This window comes from Scyliorhinus canicula, chromosome 17, assembly GCF_902713615.1.
Source record: "Scyliorhinus canicula chromosome 17, sScyCan1.1, whole genome shotgun sequence".
Taxonomy (NCBI): Eukaryota; Metazoa; Chordata; class Chondrichthyes; order Carcharhiniformes; family Scyliorhinidae; genus Scyliorhinus; species Scyliorhinus canicula.
In genome coordinates, this window is record NC_052162.1 from 128,284,419 (window position 1) to 128,301,425 (window position 17,007).

At 54.4% G+C, this 17,007-nt stretch overlaps 1 protein-coding gene and 1 long non-coding RNA gene across 2 annotated transcripts in view; both read left to right on the forward strand.

The window, feature by feature from the left end:
• Positions 1–17,007, forward strand: part of LOC119951619 — a 220,015-nt gene that overhangs the window by 64,989 nt on the left and 138,019 nt on the right. The gene's annotated exons all lie outside the window — the stretch shown is intronic.
• On the forward strand, positions 1,943–14,040 carry LOC119951902. Its single transcript, XR_005457710.1, has 4 exons — positions 1,943–2,017; positions 4,636–4,729; positions 5,219–5,305; positions 13,924–14,040. It is a non-coding gene; the product is annotated as an uncharacterized LOC119951902 (long non-coding RNA).

Genomic DNA, 17,007 nt, shown 5'->3' on the forward strand with positions numbered 1-17,007 from the left:
TTAGGTGGTTGGTTTTGACCAGCGCCGATGCGATGGGCCGAAGGGCCTTTTCTGTACTATAAGTCTCTGTGACTCCGCAAGCGGCTGTTCCCCCCCTCCCCCTCCTAGCTCAGGGAGCATGTTAGAAAGTCGTCCCCCCCCCCCCCCCCCCCCCCACTCTCCCTTTTCTCACCGCCTGCCCTCTTTCCCTGCCCTCCCCGGGCAGCGCACACAGCTTTTTCCTCACGCCTATTTTGCGCCAGTGTCGGAGCCCGCAAGAGGGCGCACGCCCAGCGGGCAACAGGTCCAAACCAGGGGAAGCTGACAGGGTGATGCTGTGAAGGGTGAGGGGTGGTCAGAGGTTGCGTTTAGAGGGGAGGGGGGTGGTGACAAGTTATTCCGAGTGTATTACACACGTGGTAATACTACCAGCATACGGGAATGAGGAGATTGGCTAAATTATTCAGTTTGGGCCAAGCTGAGATCGGGGCAACACATGGAAGTCAGGAATTAATTGGGTTAGGTATGGAGTTAGACTGGGCCGAAGGTGGTGTTCATTTTAATCCTTCATCGAATGTGGGTGTTGCTGGCCGGGCCCAGAATGTATTGCCCATCCTGATTTGCCCCTTGAGAAGGTGGTGGGTGAGCTGCCATTTTGAACCGGCTGTGTGGTGTGGGTAAGGAAATGGTTAGATTCTCTCGAGTTAGAGTGGCACGGTGGCGCAGTGGTTAGCACTGCAGCCTCACGGAGCCGAGGTCCCAGGTTCGATCCCGGCTCTGGTTCACTGTCCGTGTGGAGTTCACACATTCTCCCCGTGTTTGCGTGGGTTTCACCCCCACAACCCAAAGATGTGCAGGGTAGGTGGATTGGCCACGCTAAATTGCCCCTGAATTGGGGGGGGAAAAAAACAATTGGGCACTCGAAAAAAAAATTTTAAAAAAAGATTCTCTCGAGTTGGAGACGATCATCGCCTGGCACTTATGTTGCACAGACATAACTTGCTTCAAGTGGTCTTAGACCCGGGTGTAGGGCCCGGTGTAATATGGTGTGGGAGCAGCCAGTCCAATACATGCTGCCCTGATGTGGTGCATGTCCGACATGGTTCAGGCAGGTTGGCAGTGTGGAATGTCTTTCTTGCTGTACAAAATGGCCTTGTTATCTTGCTGTGCTTTTTACGCTGCAGGAAGCAGGGACAGAAATGGTCGAGCCTTGGTTGTCGTGATGACAAATAACGCAATCTGGGAGAACCCAAGGTGCTCCAGCACGGAAGTAGCCAGGATTCTGATATACTACTACAACATCTCAAAGTAAGGACCCCTTTTAAAGAGGGAGTCTCTCTCCGCCAGGGACCCCTTTTAAAGAGGGAGTCTCTCCGTCAGGGACCCCTTTTAAAGAGGGAGTCTCTTTGTCGGGGACCCCTTTTAAAGAGGGAGTCTCTCCGTCAGGGACCCCTTTTAAAGAGGGAGTCTCTCCGTCAGGGACCCCTTTTAAAGAGGGAGTCTCTCCGTCAGGGACCCCTTTTAAAGAGGGAGTCTCTCCCTCAGGGACCCCTTTTAAAGAGGGAGTCTCTCCGTCAGGGACCCCTTTTAAAGAGGGAGTCTCTTTATCGGGGACCCCTTTTAAAGAGGCAGTCTCTTTGTCAGGGACTTCTTTTGTCTCTCTGGATGATTTTTGATTGGGTGATGGTGTGAATATTGAATTTGCCCCCACTTGTACATCCCGTCTGATTTTCCCTTCTAACCTCTTCATGGTGAACTGCACAATTTCCGATGATACCATCGATTTAACACTGTTCCTTAAAGTTAAGTGATTTCTCACACTCTGTCTCACTCCCCTCTTCCGCTCTCCCTGTGTCGCCATCCTTCTCTCTGTCTGTCTGCCTGTGTGTGTCTGTGTCTCTCTCTCTCTCTCCCACTCTGCTTCCCTCTCTCTCAGTGTCTGTACTGCCAGAATTTTTCATTGCTTGGGCAGGCAGACGTGCTCCCGACCTAGAAGTGCCTGAAACCACGTGGGAAGGTGGCGGGCGGGCATCCCAATGTAATTGCGCGCTCGCGCAATATTTCAGCGGGCGGGAGGCATGGTGGGGTCACGATCGCACTCGGATCAGTCAAGTGGGCAATCTAGCCCATGAAGGAGCCAGCTGAATGCGATTTTACAAGGCGTGTGTGCTTTTATGGCCATTGGAGGAGGGGGGGGGGGGGAGGGGGGGTGGTGGTGGTATTGGCCAGGCGGCCTTTCACGTTTTTGCTTCAACCTCGATCCGGAGCGGGCTGAACTGTCCGATCTGAAGTCTGATTTAAAAAGGGTGTCTGGGGGACTGAGGATCTGTTTACCAAAATGCTGCCGAGACGCTCAGTATTTATTTTTCAGGGGTCCGGCGGCCCCCTGGGATAGCTCCAAAGCGGCTGCCCCCCCCTCAACGCCCCCACTCTCCCGGAGGGGCACATTAGAAACGCCAGCCCTCACCCTCCTTTTTCTGAGCGCCCACCCTCTTCCCCGCCGATCCCCGGCAGGGCTCAGCCTTAGCCGCAACCCGGCGCCGATGCCCTGTTAATTGGCTGAGGGGCGGATAAATTCTGGCCCGTGCCTCCGTGCTTCACCCTTCCTGGCTCGCGCTATCATTGCTTCGGGCAGAGTTCTCCCAGAAAGTGTTTGGGGGGGGGGAGTTGATGAACCAGTGAGAATCCCGTTGGCCATTCCGGCGCGATTCCCATCGCAATCCACCCACACTCAGTCGGTTTTTTGGGGGAATTTGGGGAAATTCCCGCTGGGAGAGAGAAGCGCAGGACTGTGTTTTCCAAGGGCCGGTGCAGACTCGATGGGCCGAATGGCCTCCTTCTGCGCTGTAAATTCTATCATTCTATGAGATGGGGACGCCGTTTTCAAAGGGCGTCCCGTTCTTCAAACAACTCGATGTACCCCACGCACTCACCAGCAGAGAACCCTCGCCACTCACAGCCATCAGCGGCCCCCCACACCTTCCTCTTCCCATAGCTGACACCAACGCTCCTCCCCACAACTTAGCCCAGATCATGTCTGATCTCTATTGATGGAGAATGAGGCCGGCGTGGTCAGTGACTCCCGGCTGCCGGGAGATTCCGGCTGAAAACTCGAAAATTGGATTGGATTTGTTTATTGCCACGTGTACCGAGGTACAGTGAAAAGTATTTTTCTGCCAGCAGCTCAACAGATCATTAAGTACATGGGAAGAAAAGGGAATAAAAGAAAATACATAATAGGGCAACACAAGGTATACAATGTAACTACAAAAGCATTGGCATCGGATGAAACATACAGGGTGTAGTGTTAATGAGGTCAGTCCATAAGAGGGTCATTTAGGAGTCTGGTGACAGTGGGGAAGAAGCTGTTTTTGAGTCTGTTCGCGCGTGTTCTCAGACTCCTGTATCTCCTGCCCGATGGAAGGAGTTGGAAGGGTGAGGAAGCCGGGTGGGAGGGATCCTTGATTATGCTGCCCGCTTTCCCCAGGCAGCGGGAGGTGTAGATGGAGTCAATGGATGGGAGGCAGGTTCGTGTGATGGACTGGGCGGTATTCGCGACTCTCTGAAGTTCCTTGCGGTCCTGGGCCGAGCAGTTGCCATACCAGGCTGTGATGCAGCCCGATAGGATGCTTTCTATGGTGCATCTGTAAAAGTTGGTAAGGGTTAATGTGGACATGCTGAATTTCCTTAGTTTCCTGAGGAAGTATAGACACTGTTGTGCTTTCTTGGTGATAGCGTCGACGTGAGTGGACCAGGACAGATTTTTGGTGATGTGCACCCCTAGGAATTTGAAACTGGTAACCATCTCCATCTCGGCCCCGTTGATGCTGACAGGGGTGTGTACAGTACTTTGCTTCCTGAAGTCAATAACCAGCTCTTTAGTTTTGCTGGCATTGAGGGAGAGATTATTGTCGCTACACCACTACACTAGGTTCTCTATCTCCCTCCAGCATATTTGCATAAATGCATATTTAAATGGGTTTAATCACTCATTGAAACATGCAAGTCTCGTGAGCCTGGAACATTGAGCTCCTCCTGGCCCCCAGCACGAACCCTGTTAGGGTCTTTCCCGCTCCTCTCCAGGAATAGCGGGAAGGCGGACGCACTGCAAAGGGCGGGGGAGTAGATTCTTCCCCTGTATCTTCTGTAGTATCTTTTCTTAGGGTGTGGAGCTTTCTCTAACAAAACAATTTAGATGTTTGGCTCAGCTCAAGTACTTTTAAACCTGCAATCAGTCGCTTTCTTTTGTTGGCCAATTGTGCTGAGGGTCACAGGAACCAAGCCGCGTGGCGGCAGGTCATCCATGAACTCATTAAACAGCACAACAGGCTGGAGGGTTCAGTGGCCTCGTTCCGTTCCAAAGCCTATCTCTGACTTTGCCTGTGCCTGTCCTCACGTCTCTGCCCCACTTCTGATCTCTTGCCCTCTTCCTCCGCTCTCTGTGTCTCTCTCTCTCTCTCTCTGTCTGCTTCTCCCCTGCTCTCTCTCCCTCCCTCTCGCTCCTTCACTCCTCTCTCTCTCCCGCCGTCCCCGCTCTTTACCTCTCCCATTTGCGCATCTGCCGGCCGCCTGTCAACCCTTCTCACCCCCCTCCCTCCCGCCCACCCACCACCCGCATTCTCATGCCATCCCCTTTTCTGTCTTCCGTTCCTCCAGGAAGGAGGTGCAAAACGTGGGCCTTAGGGTCCTGATCGACGCTCGAGACTGCCTGCCTGCTGCCATGCTCTACAGGGCCATCCACATCTTCCAGGTGAGGAGCGCGACGTGGGCTCGGGGGAGGGGGGAGGGCTGGGGAGAGTGGGCAGGTGGGGCGGGCAATGTAGGGGTCGCCAGCGGAATCGGGGAGGGGGGGGGGAACAGATGGGACGGGGAGGCACCATTAATGATTAATGATTGGCCATTTTAGGGCTTCGGTTGGGTCAGTGCTCGACCAGGCCTGGCCTATCGCAAGGTAAATATTGCAGGAGGGAACCCGTTGGGAATGCCGAGCAAGGACATTTGTCTTCTTTCCCACATCCTTATAACATTATTAAATATTGGCCTCCACTTATTTTCCCCTTTTTGTTGATGTGGACCGGGGGGGGGTTTGGACAATCTGTACTCCTCGAGGGGGTTAGGGGGTCTGCTGGAAGATACTTGCTGCCTGGGTAACGGGAGCCCAGCATGTTGTCAACGTGACCGCAGTTCAGTTTGTCTTTTCTGATCCTCGTCTGTTTCCAACCCCCCCCTCCCCCTCCAGAAGACCATCCATGGTGGGATTCACTCCATCCTGATGCTGGCGAACAAAGAGTCTTCCATCGGTGCGGTGGGGTTCACGGACGTCCAGGTACTTCGGAAGCTGGGTGTCTCTTGCCTTTGGCTGCGGCTGTACTGCGGTAACGCGAGTGGGTCCCCACCTCCCCCACTGAACTCGGTGTTTTGTTCGCTCCCTCAGGGCGACAGGTGTCGTTAATCAGTCTTGCCAAACGTGCTTTCCGCCTCTATCTCTCTCCGCTTTACAAACAAGGAAAATGTCTAATTTAGGCTGGTACATTGAAAGGGATGGGGGTTGTGGGAGATGGGAATGGTGAGCTTGTTGGGGAAGCTCAGTTGTTAGGCTGGCCAGTGCCTGCTGATGGGATAAGGCCGTCATCAGGTCTCCCCCGCAATGTAACCATAGAAACTGGGAGAAGGAGTGGACCATTCGGCCCTTCCAGCCTGCTCCCGCCATTCACTGTGATCGTGGCTGATCCTGTAGCTCAACGCCCACACTCCCGCTCACTCTTGCCACACACACACACACACACACACACACACACACACCCCCCCCCCCCCCCCAATACCGCCTGATGTCTTTACTGTCTCAAAATCCGTCCATTTCCTTCTGAAATGTCTTCAGCGGCTTGGACCTTCATAGCCCTTCTGTGGTCGGGATTTCCACAGGTTCACCAACCTCCGAGTGGAGTGGTTTCTCCTCATCTCAGTCCTAAATGGCTAACCCCCTAGCTGAGGCCATAACCCCCTTGGTCTGCCCCCCCCGCCCCCCTCCCCTCCACCCCCCGTTTCAGTGAGATCCCCTCTCATTCTCCTAAACTCCAGTGAACACAAGTCCCAGTCGACCCAATCTCTCCTCATGCGACTGTCCTGCCATCCCAGGAGTCAGTTTGATGAACCTTTGCTGCACTCCCTCCGTGGCTAATATGGAAAGCAGGACCCTGCATCTCTCTCTCTCTCTTCCTGCTGACAAGTTGACCTTTAGTGGAGCAAGAATCAATGTTTAAGATGCATAAGGATTACGAGCAGGAGTAGAGGCCACCCTGCCTCCTCCAGCCTGCACTGCCAGTCATTTAAGACAAAGGCCGGTCTTATTGTCACCTCAGCCCCACATTCCCGCCGACCTTTCACCCTCCCTTGATAACCAAGAATCTATCCAGCTCTGCCCTAAAAATATTCGGAGACTCTGCTTCCACCGCCCTCTGAGAGAAAATATTTCACATCCACCCTGTCCAAGACCTGCCTCAGGATCTTGCGTGTTTGACGGGACAGTGTAGAGGGAGCTTTACTCTGTATCTAACCCCGTGCTGTACCTGTCCTGGGAGTGTTTGATGGGAACAGTGTAGAGGGAGCTTTACTCTGTATCTAACCCGTGCTGTACCTGTCCTGGGAGTGTTTGATAGGGACAGTGTAGAGGGAGCTTTACTCTGTATCTAACCCCGTGCTGTACCTGTCCTGGGAGTGTTTGATGGGGACAGTGTCGAGGGAGCTTTACTCTGTATCTAACCCCGTGCTATACCTGTCCTGGGAGTGTTTGATGGGGACAGTGTAGAGGGAGCTTTACTCTGTATCTATCCCCGTGCTGTACCTGTCCTGGGAGTGTTTGATGGGGACAGTGTAGAGGGAGCTTTACTCTGTATCTAACCCCATGCTGTACCTGTCCTGGGAGTGTTTGATGGGGGACAGTGAAGAGGGAGCTTTACTCTGTATCTAACTCCGTGCTGTACCTGTCCTGGGAGTGTTTGATGGGAACAGTGTAGAGGGAGCTTTACTCTGTATCTAACCCCGTGCTGTACCTGTCCTGGGAGTGTTTGATGGGGGACAGTGTAGAGGGAGCTTTACTCTGTATCTAACCCCGTGCTGTACCTGTCCTGGGACTGTTTGATGGGGACAGTGTAGAGGGAGCTTTACTCTGTATCTAACCCCGTGCTGTACCTGTCCTGGGAGTGTTTGATGGGGGACAGTGTAGAGAGAGCTTTACTCTGTATCTAACCCCGTGCTGTACCTGTCCTGGGAGTGTTTGATAGGGACAGTGTAGAGGGAGCTTTACTCTGTATCTAACCCCGTGCTGTACCTGTCCTGGGAGTGTTTAATAGGGACAGTGTAGAGGGAGCTTTACTCTGTATCTAACCCCGTGCTGTACCTGTCCTGGGAGTGTTTGATGGGGACAGTGTAGAGAGAGCTTTACTCTGTATCTAACCCCGTGCTGTACCTGTCCTGGTAGTGTTTGATGGGGACAGTGTAGAGGGAGCTTTACTTTGTATCTAACCCCGTGCTGTACCTGTCCTGGGAGTGTTTGATGGGGAGACAGTGTAGAGGGAGCTTTACTCTGTATCTAACCCCGTGCTGTACCTGTCCTGGGAGTGTTTGATGGGGACAGTGTAGAGAGAGGTTTACTCTGTATCTAACCCCGTGCTGTACCTGTCCTGGGAATATTTGATGGGGCCTGTGTAGAGAGAGCTTTACTCTGTATCAAACCCCGTGCTGTACCTGTCCTGGGAGTGTTTGATGGGGACAGTGTAGAGGGAGCTTTACTCTGTATCAAACCCCGTGCTGTCCCTGTCCTGGGAGTGTTTGATGGGGACAGTGTAGAGAGAGCTTTACTCTGTATCAAACCCCGTGCTGTCACTGTCCTGGGAGTGTTTGATGGGGACAGTGTAGAGGGAGCTTTACTCTGTATCAAACCCCGTGCTGTCCCTGTCCTGGGAGTGTTTGATGGGGGACAGTGTAGAGGGAGCTTTACTCTGTATCTAACCCCTTGCTGTACCTGCCCTGGGAGTGTTTGATTGGGACAGTGTAGAGGGAGCTTTACTCTGTATCTAACCCCGTGCTGTACCTGTCCTGGGAGTGTTTGATGGGGACAGTGTAGAGGGAGCTTTACTCAGTATCTAACCACGTGCTGTACCTGTCCTGGGAGTGTTTGATGGGGACAGTGTAGAGGGAGCTTTACTCTGTATCTAACCCCGTGCTGTACCTGTCCTGGGAGTGTTTGATGGGGGATAGTGTAGAGGGAGCTTTACTCTGTATCTAACCCCGTGCTGTACCTGTCCTGGGAGTGTTTGATGGGGACAGTGCAGAGGGAGCTTTACTCTGTATCTAACCCCGTGCTGTACCTGTCCCGGGAGTGTTTGATGGGGACAGCGTAGAGGGAGCTTTACTCTGTATCTAACCCCGTGCTGTACCAGTCCTGGGAGTGTTTGATGGGGACAGTGTAGAGGGAGCTTTACTCTGTATCTAACCCCGTGCTGTACCTGTCCTGGGAGTGTTCGATGGGGGATAGTGTAGAGGGAGCTTTACTCTGTATCTAACCCCGTGCTGTACCTGTCCTGGGAGTGTTTGATGGGGACAGTGTAGAGGGAGCTTTACTCTGTATCTAACCCCGTGCTGTACCTGTCCTGGGAGTGTTTGATGGGGACAGTGTAGAGGGAGCTTTACTCTGTATCTAACCCCGTGCTGTCACTGTCCTGGGAGTGTTTGATGGGGACAGTGTAGAGGGAGCTTTACTCTGTATCAAACCCCGTGCTGTCCCTGTCCTGGGAGTGTTTGATGGGGGACAGTGTAGAGGGAGCTTTACTCTGTATCTAACCCCTTGCTGTACCTGCCCTGGGAGTGTTTGATTGGGACAGTGTAGAGGGAGCTTTACTCTGTATCTAACCCCGTGCTGTACCTGTCCTGGGAGTGTTTGATGGGGACAGTGTAGAGGGAGCTTTACTCAGTATCTAACCACGTGCTGTACCTGTCCTGGGAGTGTTTGATGGGGACAGTGTAGAGGGAGCTTTACTCTGTATCTAACCCCGTGCTGTACCTGTCCTGGGAGTGTTTGATGGGGGATAGTGTAGAGGGAGCTTTACTCTGTATCTAACCCCGTGCTGTACCTGTCCTGGGAGTGTTTGATGGGGACAGTGCAGAGGGAGCTTTACTCTGTATCTAACCCCGTGCTGTACCTGTCCCGGGAGTGTTTGATGGGGACAGCGTAGAGGGAGCTTTACTCTGTATCTAACCCCGTGCTGTACCAGTCCTGGGAGTGTTTGATGGGGACAGTGTAGAGGGAGCTTTACTCTGTATCTAACCCCGTGCTGTACCTGTCCTGGGAGTGTTCGATGGGGGATAGTGTAGAGGGAGCTTTACTCTGTATCTAACCCCGTGCTGTACCTGTCCTGGGAGTGTTTGATGGGGACAGTGTAGAGGGAGCTTTACTCTGTATCTAACCCCGTGCTGTACCTGTCCTGGGAGTGTTTGATGGGGACAGTGTAGAGGGAGCTTTACTCTGTATCTAACCCCGTGCTGTACCTGTCCTGGGACTGTTTGATGGGGACAGTGTAGAGGGAGCTTTACTCTGTATCTAACCCCGTGCTGTACCTGTCCTGGGAGTGTTTGATGGGGGACAGTGTAGAGAGAGCTTTACTCTGTATCTAACCCCGTGCTGTACCTGTCCTGGGAGTGTTTGATAGGGACAGTGTAGAGGGAGCTTTACTCTGTATCTAACCCCGTGCTGTACCTGTCCTGGGAGTGTTTGATAGGGACAGTGTAGAGGGAGCTTTACTCTGTATCTAACCCCGTGCTGTACCTGTCCTGGGAGTGTTTGATGGGGACAGTGTAGAGAGAGCTTTACTCTGTATCTAACCCCGTGCTGTACCTGTCCTGGTAGTGTTTGATGGGGACAGTGTAGAGGGAGCTTTACTCTGTATCTAACCCCGTGCTGTACCTGTCCTGGGAGTGTTTGATGGGGAGACAGTGTAGAGGGAGCTTTACTCTGTATCTAACCCCGTGCTGTACCTGTCCTGGGAGTGTTTGATGGGGACAGTGTAGAGAGAGGTTTACTCTGTATCTAACCCCGTGCTGTACCTGTCCTGGGAATATTTGATGGGGCCTGTGTAGAGAGAGCTTTACTCTGTATCAAACCCCGTGCTGTACCTGTCCTGGGAGTATTTGATGGGGACAGTGTAGAGGGAGCTTTATTCTGTATCAAACCCCGTGCTGTCCCTGTCCTGGGAGTGTTTGATGGGGACAGTGTAGAGAGAGCTTTACTCTGTATCAAACCCCGTGCTGTCACTGTCCTGGGAGTGTTTGATGGGGACAGTGTAGAGGGAGCTTTACTCTGTATCAAACCCCGTGCTGTCCCTGTCCTGGGAGTGTTTGATGGGGGACAGTGTAGAGGGAGCTTTACTCTGTATCTAACCCCTTGCTGTACCTGCCCTGGGAGTGTTTGATTGGGACAGTGTAGAGGGAGCTTTACTCTGTATCTAACCCCGTGCTGTACCTGTCCTGGGAGTGTTTGATGGGGACAGTGTAGAGGGAGCTTTACTCAGTATCTAACCACGTGCTGTACCTGTCCTGGGAGTGTTTGATGGGGACAGTGTAGAGGGAGCTTTACTCTGTATCTAACCCCGTGCTGTACCTGTCCTGGGAGTGTTTGATGGGGGATAGTGTAGAGGGAGCTTTACTCTGTATCTAACCCCGTGCTGTACCTGTCCTGGGAGTGTTTGATGGGGACAGTGCAGAGGGAGCTTTACTCTGCATCTAACCCCGTGCTGTACCTGTCCCGGGAGTGTTTGATGGGGACAGCGTAGAGGGAGCTTTACTCTGTATCTAACCCTGTGCTGTACCAGTCCTGGGAGTGTTTGATGGGGACAGTGTAGAGGGAGCTTTACTCTGTATCTAACCCCGTGCTGTACCTGTCCTGGGAGTGTTCGATGGGGGATAGTGTAGAGGGAGCTTTACTCTGTATCTAACCCCGTGCTGTACCTGTCCTGGGAGTGTTTGATGGGGACAGTGTAGAGGGAGCTTTACTCTGTATCTAACCCCGTGCTGTACCTGTCCTGGGAGTGTTTGATGGGGACAGTGTAGAGGGAGCTTTACTCTGTATCTAACCCCGTGCTGTACCTGTCCTGGGAGTGTTTGGTGGCGACGGCTTTTATGACACCCAGGGTTAATGCACGGTTAGTTCGAGCCCTACAGTTCCTGAAGTCCCAACATAAGTGTATTAGCCAATAATTCATGTGTTTCTATGAGATCTTTGGCCCTTGACTGCTGTAATGACTTACTGGCACTAGATTTGCTAGTAAAACATTAAAAAAAACTTTACATATAACAAGAGTAGAGATAAACATGTAATGGATATAATACAACAATGGTCTATTAATCTAACTATTCCCCAAACCCTGTCTCACCTTCCACCCAGACTAATCTACCTATTCCGCAAACCCTGTCTCACCTTCCACCCAGACACACACAAGACACACAGGGTGAGCTGGAAGGAAAGGTTCAAAAATAACAGGGATTAAAAGGGGCTGAGATGAATCTTTGCTGCTGAGGTGGTACTCGGTGGTCTAGAAGCCGTGGGTTGGTTTTGGGTCCTTTACAATCTGCCTTCAAAGGGGCAGCGCAGTGGTTAGCACCATTGCTTCACAGCGGCAAAGTCCCAGGTTCGATTCCCGGCCTGGGTCACTGCCTGTGCGGAGTCTGCACTTTCTCCCCCTGTGTCTGCGTGGGTTTCCTCCGGGTTTACTCCCACAAGTCCCGAAAGACGTTGTTAGGCAATTTGTACATTCTGACTTCTCCCTCTGTGTACCCGTACAGGCGCCGGAGTGTGGCGACTAGGGGCTTTTCACAGTAACTTCACCGCAGTGAAGGCCTACACGTGACAATAAAGGTTATTATTACGATTACAATTAGACCGAACGGGCTGAGGAAATTCCTCTGTCGAGCCACCTTCACTTGGACAAGACTTCACCACATTGACCCTCAGTCTCACTGAGATATTACTAGAATTCTCGACCTGAGTGTTTCCAGTGAGTTCCCCCTCTGCACTGCCTTTCAGCTGCTTGTCTGGTATTGGTGTGGGATTTCCAGCTGTGGTACAGTGGGAGAGAAAAGGGCCTGGACTTCAGGACCCTATTTGGATTCTGAGGAAGGATATCAGTCTTTCCTAGCCTTTCTCACATAGGTTTAACTTGTACAGGCCTGGCTGGAGAGAATGCCTGCAGCGTTTAAGTCAAAATTATACCTTCATAGTCCGAATAGAGTGTCCAGACCGGCTCACTCCAGCCCAGCTATCAGACCGAGAAGAAGTGATACTAAACAAGCTTCTGCCCAGCTTAATCTCAGAACAGAACCGAAAGCGTAACCTTGCCTGCTGCTCCAGAATCTTCTGAAAAGCTCGACCAATCCCAATCGAAAACAGAAGATGTCCCAGGAATTTCAGAAGAGGGGATTGGCTGATAGCCAAGTCCATCAAAATGACATCACAGGATATGCCACAGAACACACTGCATCAAGGGGTGTACCTGGGTCAGTTCAACTTGTGAGGGTTGGGGGGGGGGATTCATTTCAAAACCAAAAGTCTGCAGTTTTAAAAAAACAACCAGCAGGACAGGTATTAAAAAGAAAAACAGGATCAGACGAGGATTTAAAAGAGGCTCCTTACACAGTGGAGAGGGAGTTTTACTCTGTACGTGGGAAGTCACATGGGATCAAAGGTGAAGTGGTAAGATGGATACAGAGCTGGCTGAGTCACAGAAGGAAGAGGGTAGCGGTAGAAGGGTGTTTTTCTGAATGGAAGGTTGTGACTAGTGGTGTTCCACAGGGATCTGTGCTGAGGCCTCTGTTATTTGTGGTGTCCATAAACGATTTGGAGGAAAATGTCGCCGGTCTGATCAGTAAGTTTGTGGATGACACCAAGGTTGGTGGAGTGGCAGATAGTGTTGAGGATTGTCAGAGGATACAGCAGGACATAGATAGATTGGAGACTTGGGCAGAGAAATGGCAAATGGAGTTTAATCCGGACAAATGTGAGGTAATGCATTTTGGTAGGTGTACCATCGAGAGGAAATATACCGTAAATGGCAAAACTCTTAGAAATATAGAAAGTCAGAGAGATCTGGGCGTGCAGGTCCACAGATCTTTGAAGGTAGCAACACAAGTGGACAAGGTAGTCAAGAAAGCATACGGAATGTTTGCCTTCATTGGACGGGGCATTGAGTATAAAAACTGACAAGTCACGCTACAGTTGTATAGAACCTTGGTCAGGCCGCATTTGGAATATTGCGCACAATTCTGGTTGCCACACTACACAAAGCCAATGAGGCTTTGGAGAGGGTGCAGAGGAGGTTTCCCAGGATGTTGCCTGGTCTGGGGGCTGTTAGCCATGCGGAGAGGCTGAAAAGACTCGGACTGTTTTCAATAGAATGAAGGAGGTTGAGTGATGATCTGAAAGAGGTCGACAAGATTATGATGGGCATGAATAGAGTGGATGGGCAAGCACTCTTTCCCAGGGTGGAGGGGTCAGCCACCAGGGGGCATAGGTTTAAGGTCCGTGGGGCAAAGTTTAGAGGAGATGTGTGAGGCAGGTTTTTTTACACAGAGGGTGGTGAGTGCCTGGAACGCGCTGCCAGGGGAGGTTGTGGAAGCAGATACATTAACGGCGTTCAAGGGGCATCTAGACAAAGACATGGATAGGATGGGTACAGAGGAATATGCCGCAAGAAGCGCTGAGGGTTTTGGGAAAGGTTGGCATCATGACGGGTACAGGTTTGGAGGGCCGAAGGGCCTGTTCCTGTGCTGTACTGTTCTTTGTTCTTTGTCTTTGTTCTATCTAACCCCGTGCTGACAGGCAGCTACCTGCGGGTGTGTTCTGGCATGTTCCTGTGGCCCCGCCGCTCTCACTTTCTCTTGTCACCCTCCCGCCCCCAGGTGGACACCCTGACATCTGTGCGGAGCCTGCACAAGCACGTGGAGCCCGGCCAGCTCACGCAGTGCTTCGCCGGAGGCTTCCCGTACAGTAACGAGAAGTGGATTCGCTATCGGCTGGTGAGTATCTTGCGCCGGTTCACACTCAGTTCCAGTTGTCAAAGAAGCAACAAATGTTGGGGCCCAGCCTGCGAAGCCCACATCCCATCAAAGAATAAATTAAAGAGTAAGAGGATTTGTTGAAGAAACAGATGAAGTTGACAGTGCCCAATGCAGGGCAAACCGTTCCCACTGTGCACTGCATCAGATGGCAGGGGGATTGAGACCAGGAGCTGGGAGAGAGACAGGAGAAGAAAGTGAGCCAGGAGAGGATTGAGTGAGGGGGGTGAGGAGCAGGGTGAGTGCGAGGGGGCAGGAGGGGAGTGAGTACGGGGGAGTGAGTGCGAGGGAGGAGGAGGGGAGTGAGTGCGAGGGGGCAGGAGGGGAGTGAGTGCGAGGGAGGAGGAGGGGAGTGAGTGCGAGGGAGGAGGAGGGGAGTGAGTGCGAGGGGGCAGGAGGAGAGTGAGTGTGAGGGGGCAGGAGGGGAGTGAGTGCGAGGGAGGAGGAGGGGAGTGAGTGCGAGGGGCAGGAGGGGAGTGAGTGCGAGGGGGCAGGAGGGGAGTGAGTGCGAGGGGGCAGGAGGGGAGTGAGTGTGAGGGAGGAGGAGGGGAGTGAGTGCGAGGGGGCAGGAGGGGAGTGAGTGCGGGGGAGTGAGTGCGAGGGAGGAGGAGGGGAGTGAGTGCGAGGGGGCAGGAGGGAGTGAGTGTGAGGGAGGAGGAGGGGAGTGAGTGCGAGGGAGGAGGAAGGGAGTGAGTGCGAGGGGGCAGGAGGGGAGTGAGTGTGAGGGGGCAGGAGGGGAGTGAGTGCGAGGGAGGAGGAGGGGAGTGAGTGCGAGGCGGCAGGAGGGGAGTGAGTGCGAGGGAGGAAGAGGGGAGTGAGTGCGAGGGGGCAGGAGGGGAGTGAGTGCGAGGGGGCAGAGGGGGAGTGAGTGCGAGGGAAGGAGGAGGGGAGTGGTGCGAGGGGGCAGGAGGGGAGTGAGTGCGAGGGGTGCAGGAGGGGAGTGAGTGCTAGGGAGGAGGAGGGGAGTGAGTGCGAGGGGGCAGGAGGGGAGTGAGTGCGAGGGGCAGGAGGGGAGTGAGTGCGAGGGAGGAGGAGGGGAGTGAGTGCGAGGGAGGAGGAGGGGAGTGAGTGAGAGGGAGGAGGAGGGGAGTGATTGCAAGGGAGGAGGAGGGGAGTGAGTGCGAGGGGGCCGGAGGGGAGTGTGAGGGAGGAGGAGGGGAGTGAGTGAGGGAGGGAGGAGGGGAGTGACTGCGAGGGGAGGAGGAGGGGAGTGACTGCGAGGGAGGAGGAAGGGATTGAGTGTGAGGGAGGAGGAGGGAGTGACTGCGAGGGAGGAGGAGGGGAGTGAGTGCGAGGGTGAGTTAGAGTGAGGGACGAGGAGGGGGAGTGAGTGCGAGGGACAGGAGGGGAGTGACTGTGAAGGGGCTGGAGGGGAGTGAGTGCGAGGGAGGAGGAGGGGAGTGTGAGGGAGGAGGAGGGGAGTGAGTGCAAGGGAGGAGGAGGGGAGTGTGAGGGAGGAAGAGGGGAGTGAGTGTGAGGGTGGAGGAGGAGAGTGAGTGCGAGGGAGGAGGAGGGGAGTGAGTGCGAGGGAGGAGGAGGGGAATGAGTGCGAGGGAGGTGGAGGGGAGTGAGTTAGAGGGGTGAGGAGCAGGGTGAGTGCGAGGGGGCAGGAGGGGAGTGAGTGCGGGGGAGTGAGTGCGAGGGAGGAGGAGGGGAGTGAGTGCGAGGGGGCAGGAGGGGAGTGAGTGCGAGGGAGGAGGAGGGGAGTGAGTGCGAGGGAGGAGGAGGGGAGTGAGTGCGAGGGGGCAGGAGGAGAGTGAGTGTGAGGGGGCAGGAGGGGAGTGAGTGCGAGGGAGGAGGAGGGGAGTGAGTGCGAGGGGCAGGAGGGGAGTGAGTGCGAGGGGGCAGGAGGGGGAGTGAGTGCGAGGGAGGAGGAGGGGAGTGAGTGCGAGGGGGCAGGAGGGGAGTGAGTGCGGGGGAGTGAGTTTGAGGGAGGAGGAGGGGAGTGAGTGCGAGGGGGCAGGCAGGGAGTTAGAGTGAGGGAGGAGGAGGGGAGTGAGTGCGAGGGAGGAGGAAGGGATTGAGTGTGAGGGAGGAGGAGGGGAGTGACTGCGAGGGAGGAGGAGGGGAGTGACTGCGAGGGTGGAGGAAGGGATTGAGTGTGAGGGAGGAGGAGGGGAGTGAGTGCGAGGGACAGGAGGGGAGTGACTGTGAAGGGGCTGAGGGGGAGTGAGTGCGAGGGAGGCGGAGGGGAGTGTGAGGGAGGAGGAGGGGAGTGAGTGCAAGGGAGGAGGAGGGGAGTGTGAGGGAGGAAGAGGGGAGTGAGTGTGAGGGTGGAGGAGGAGAGTGAGTGCGAGGGAGGAGGAGGGGAGTTAGTGCGAGGGAGGAGGAGGGGAGTGACTGCGAGGGTGGAGGAAGGGATTGAGTGTGAGGGAGGAGGAGGGGAGTGAGTGCGAGGGACAGGAGGGGAGTGACTGTGAAGGGGCTGGAGGGGAGTGAGTGCGAGGGAGGAGGAGGGGAGTGTGAGGGAGGAGGAGGGGAGTGAGTGCAAGGGAGGAGGAGGGGAGTGTGAGGGAGGAAGAGGGGAGTGAGTGTGAGGGTGGAGGAGGAGAGTGAGTGCGAGGGAGGAGGAGGGGAGTGAGTGCGAGGGAGGAGGAGGGGAATGAGTGCGAGGGGAGGTGGAGGGGAGTGAGTGAGAGGGAGGAGGAGGGGAGTGACTTCAAGGGGGCCGGAGGGGAGTATGAGGGAGGAGGAGGGGAGTGAGTGCGAGGGAGGAGGAGGGGAGTGAGTGCCTGGGAGGAGGAGGGGAGTGACTGCGAGGGGGCTGGAGGGGAGTGAGTGCGAGGGAGGAGGAGGGGAGTGTGAGGGAGGAGGAGGGGAGTGAGTGCAAGGGAGGAGGAGGGGAGTGTGAGGGAGGAAGAGGGGAGTGAGTGTGAGGGTGGAGGAGGAGAGTGAGTGCGAGGGAGGAGGAGGGGAGTGAGTGCGAGG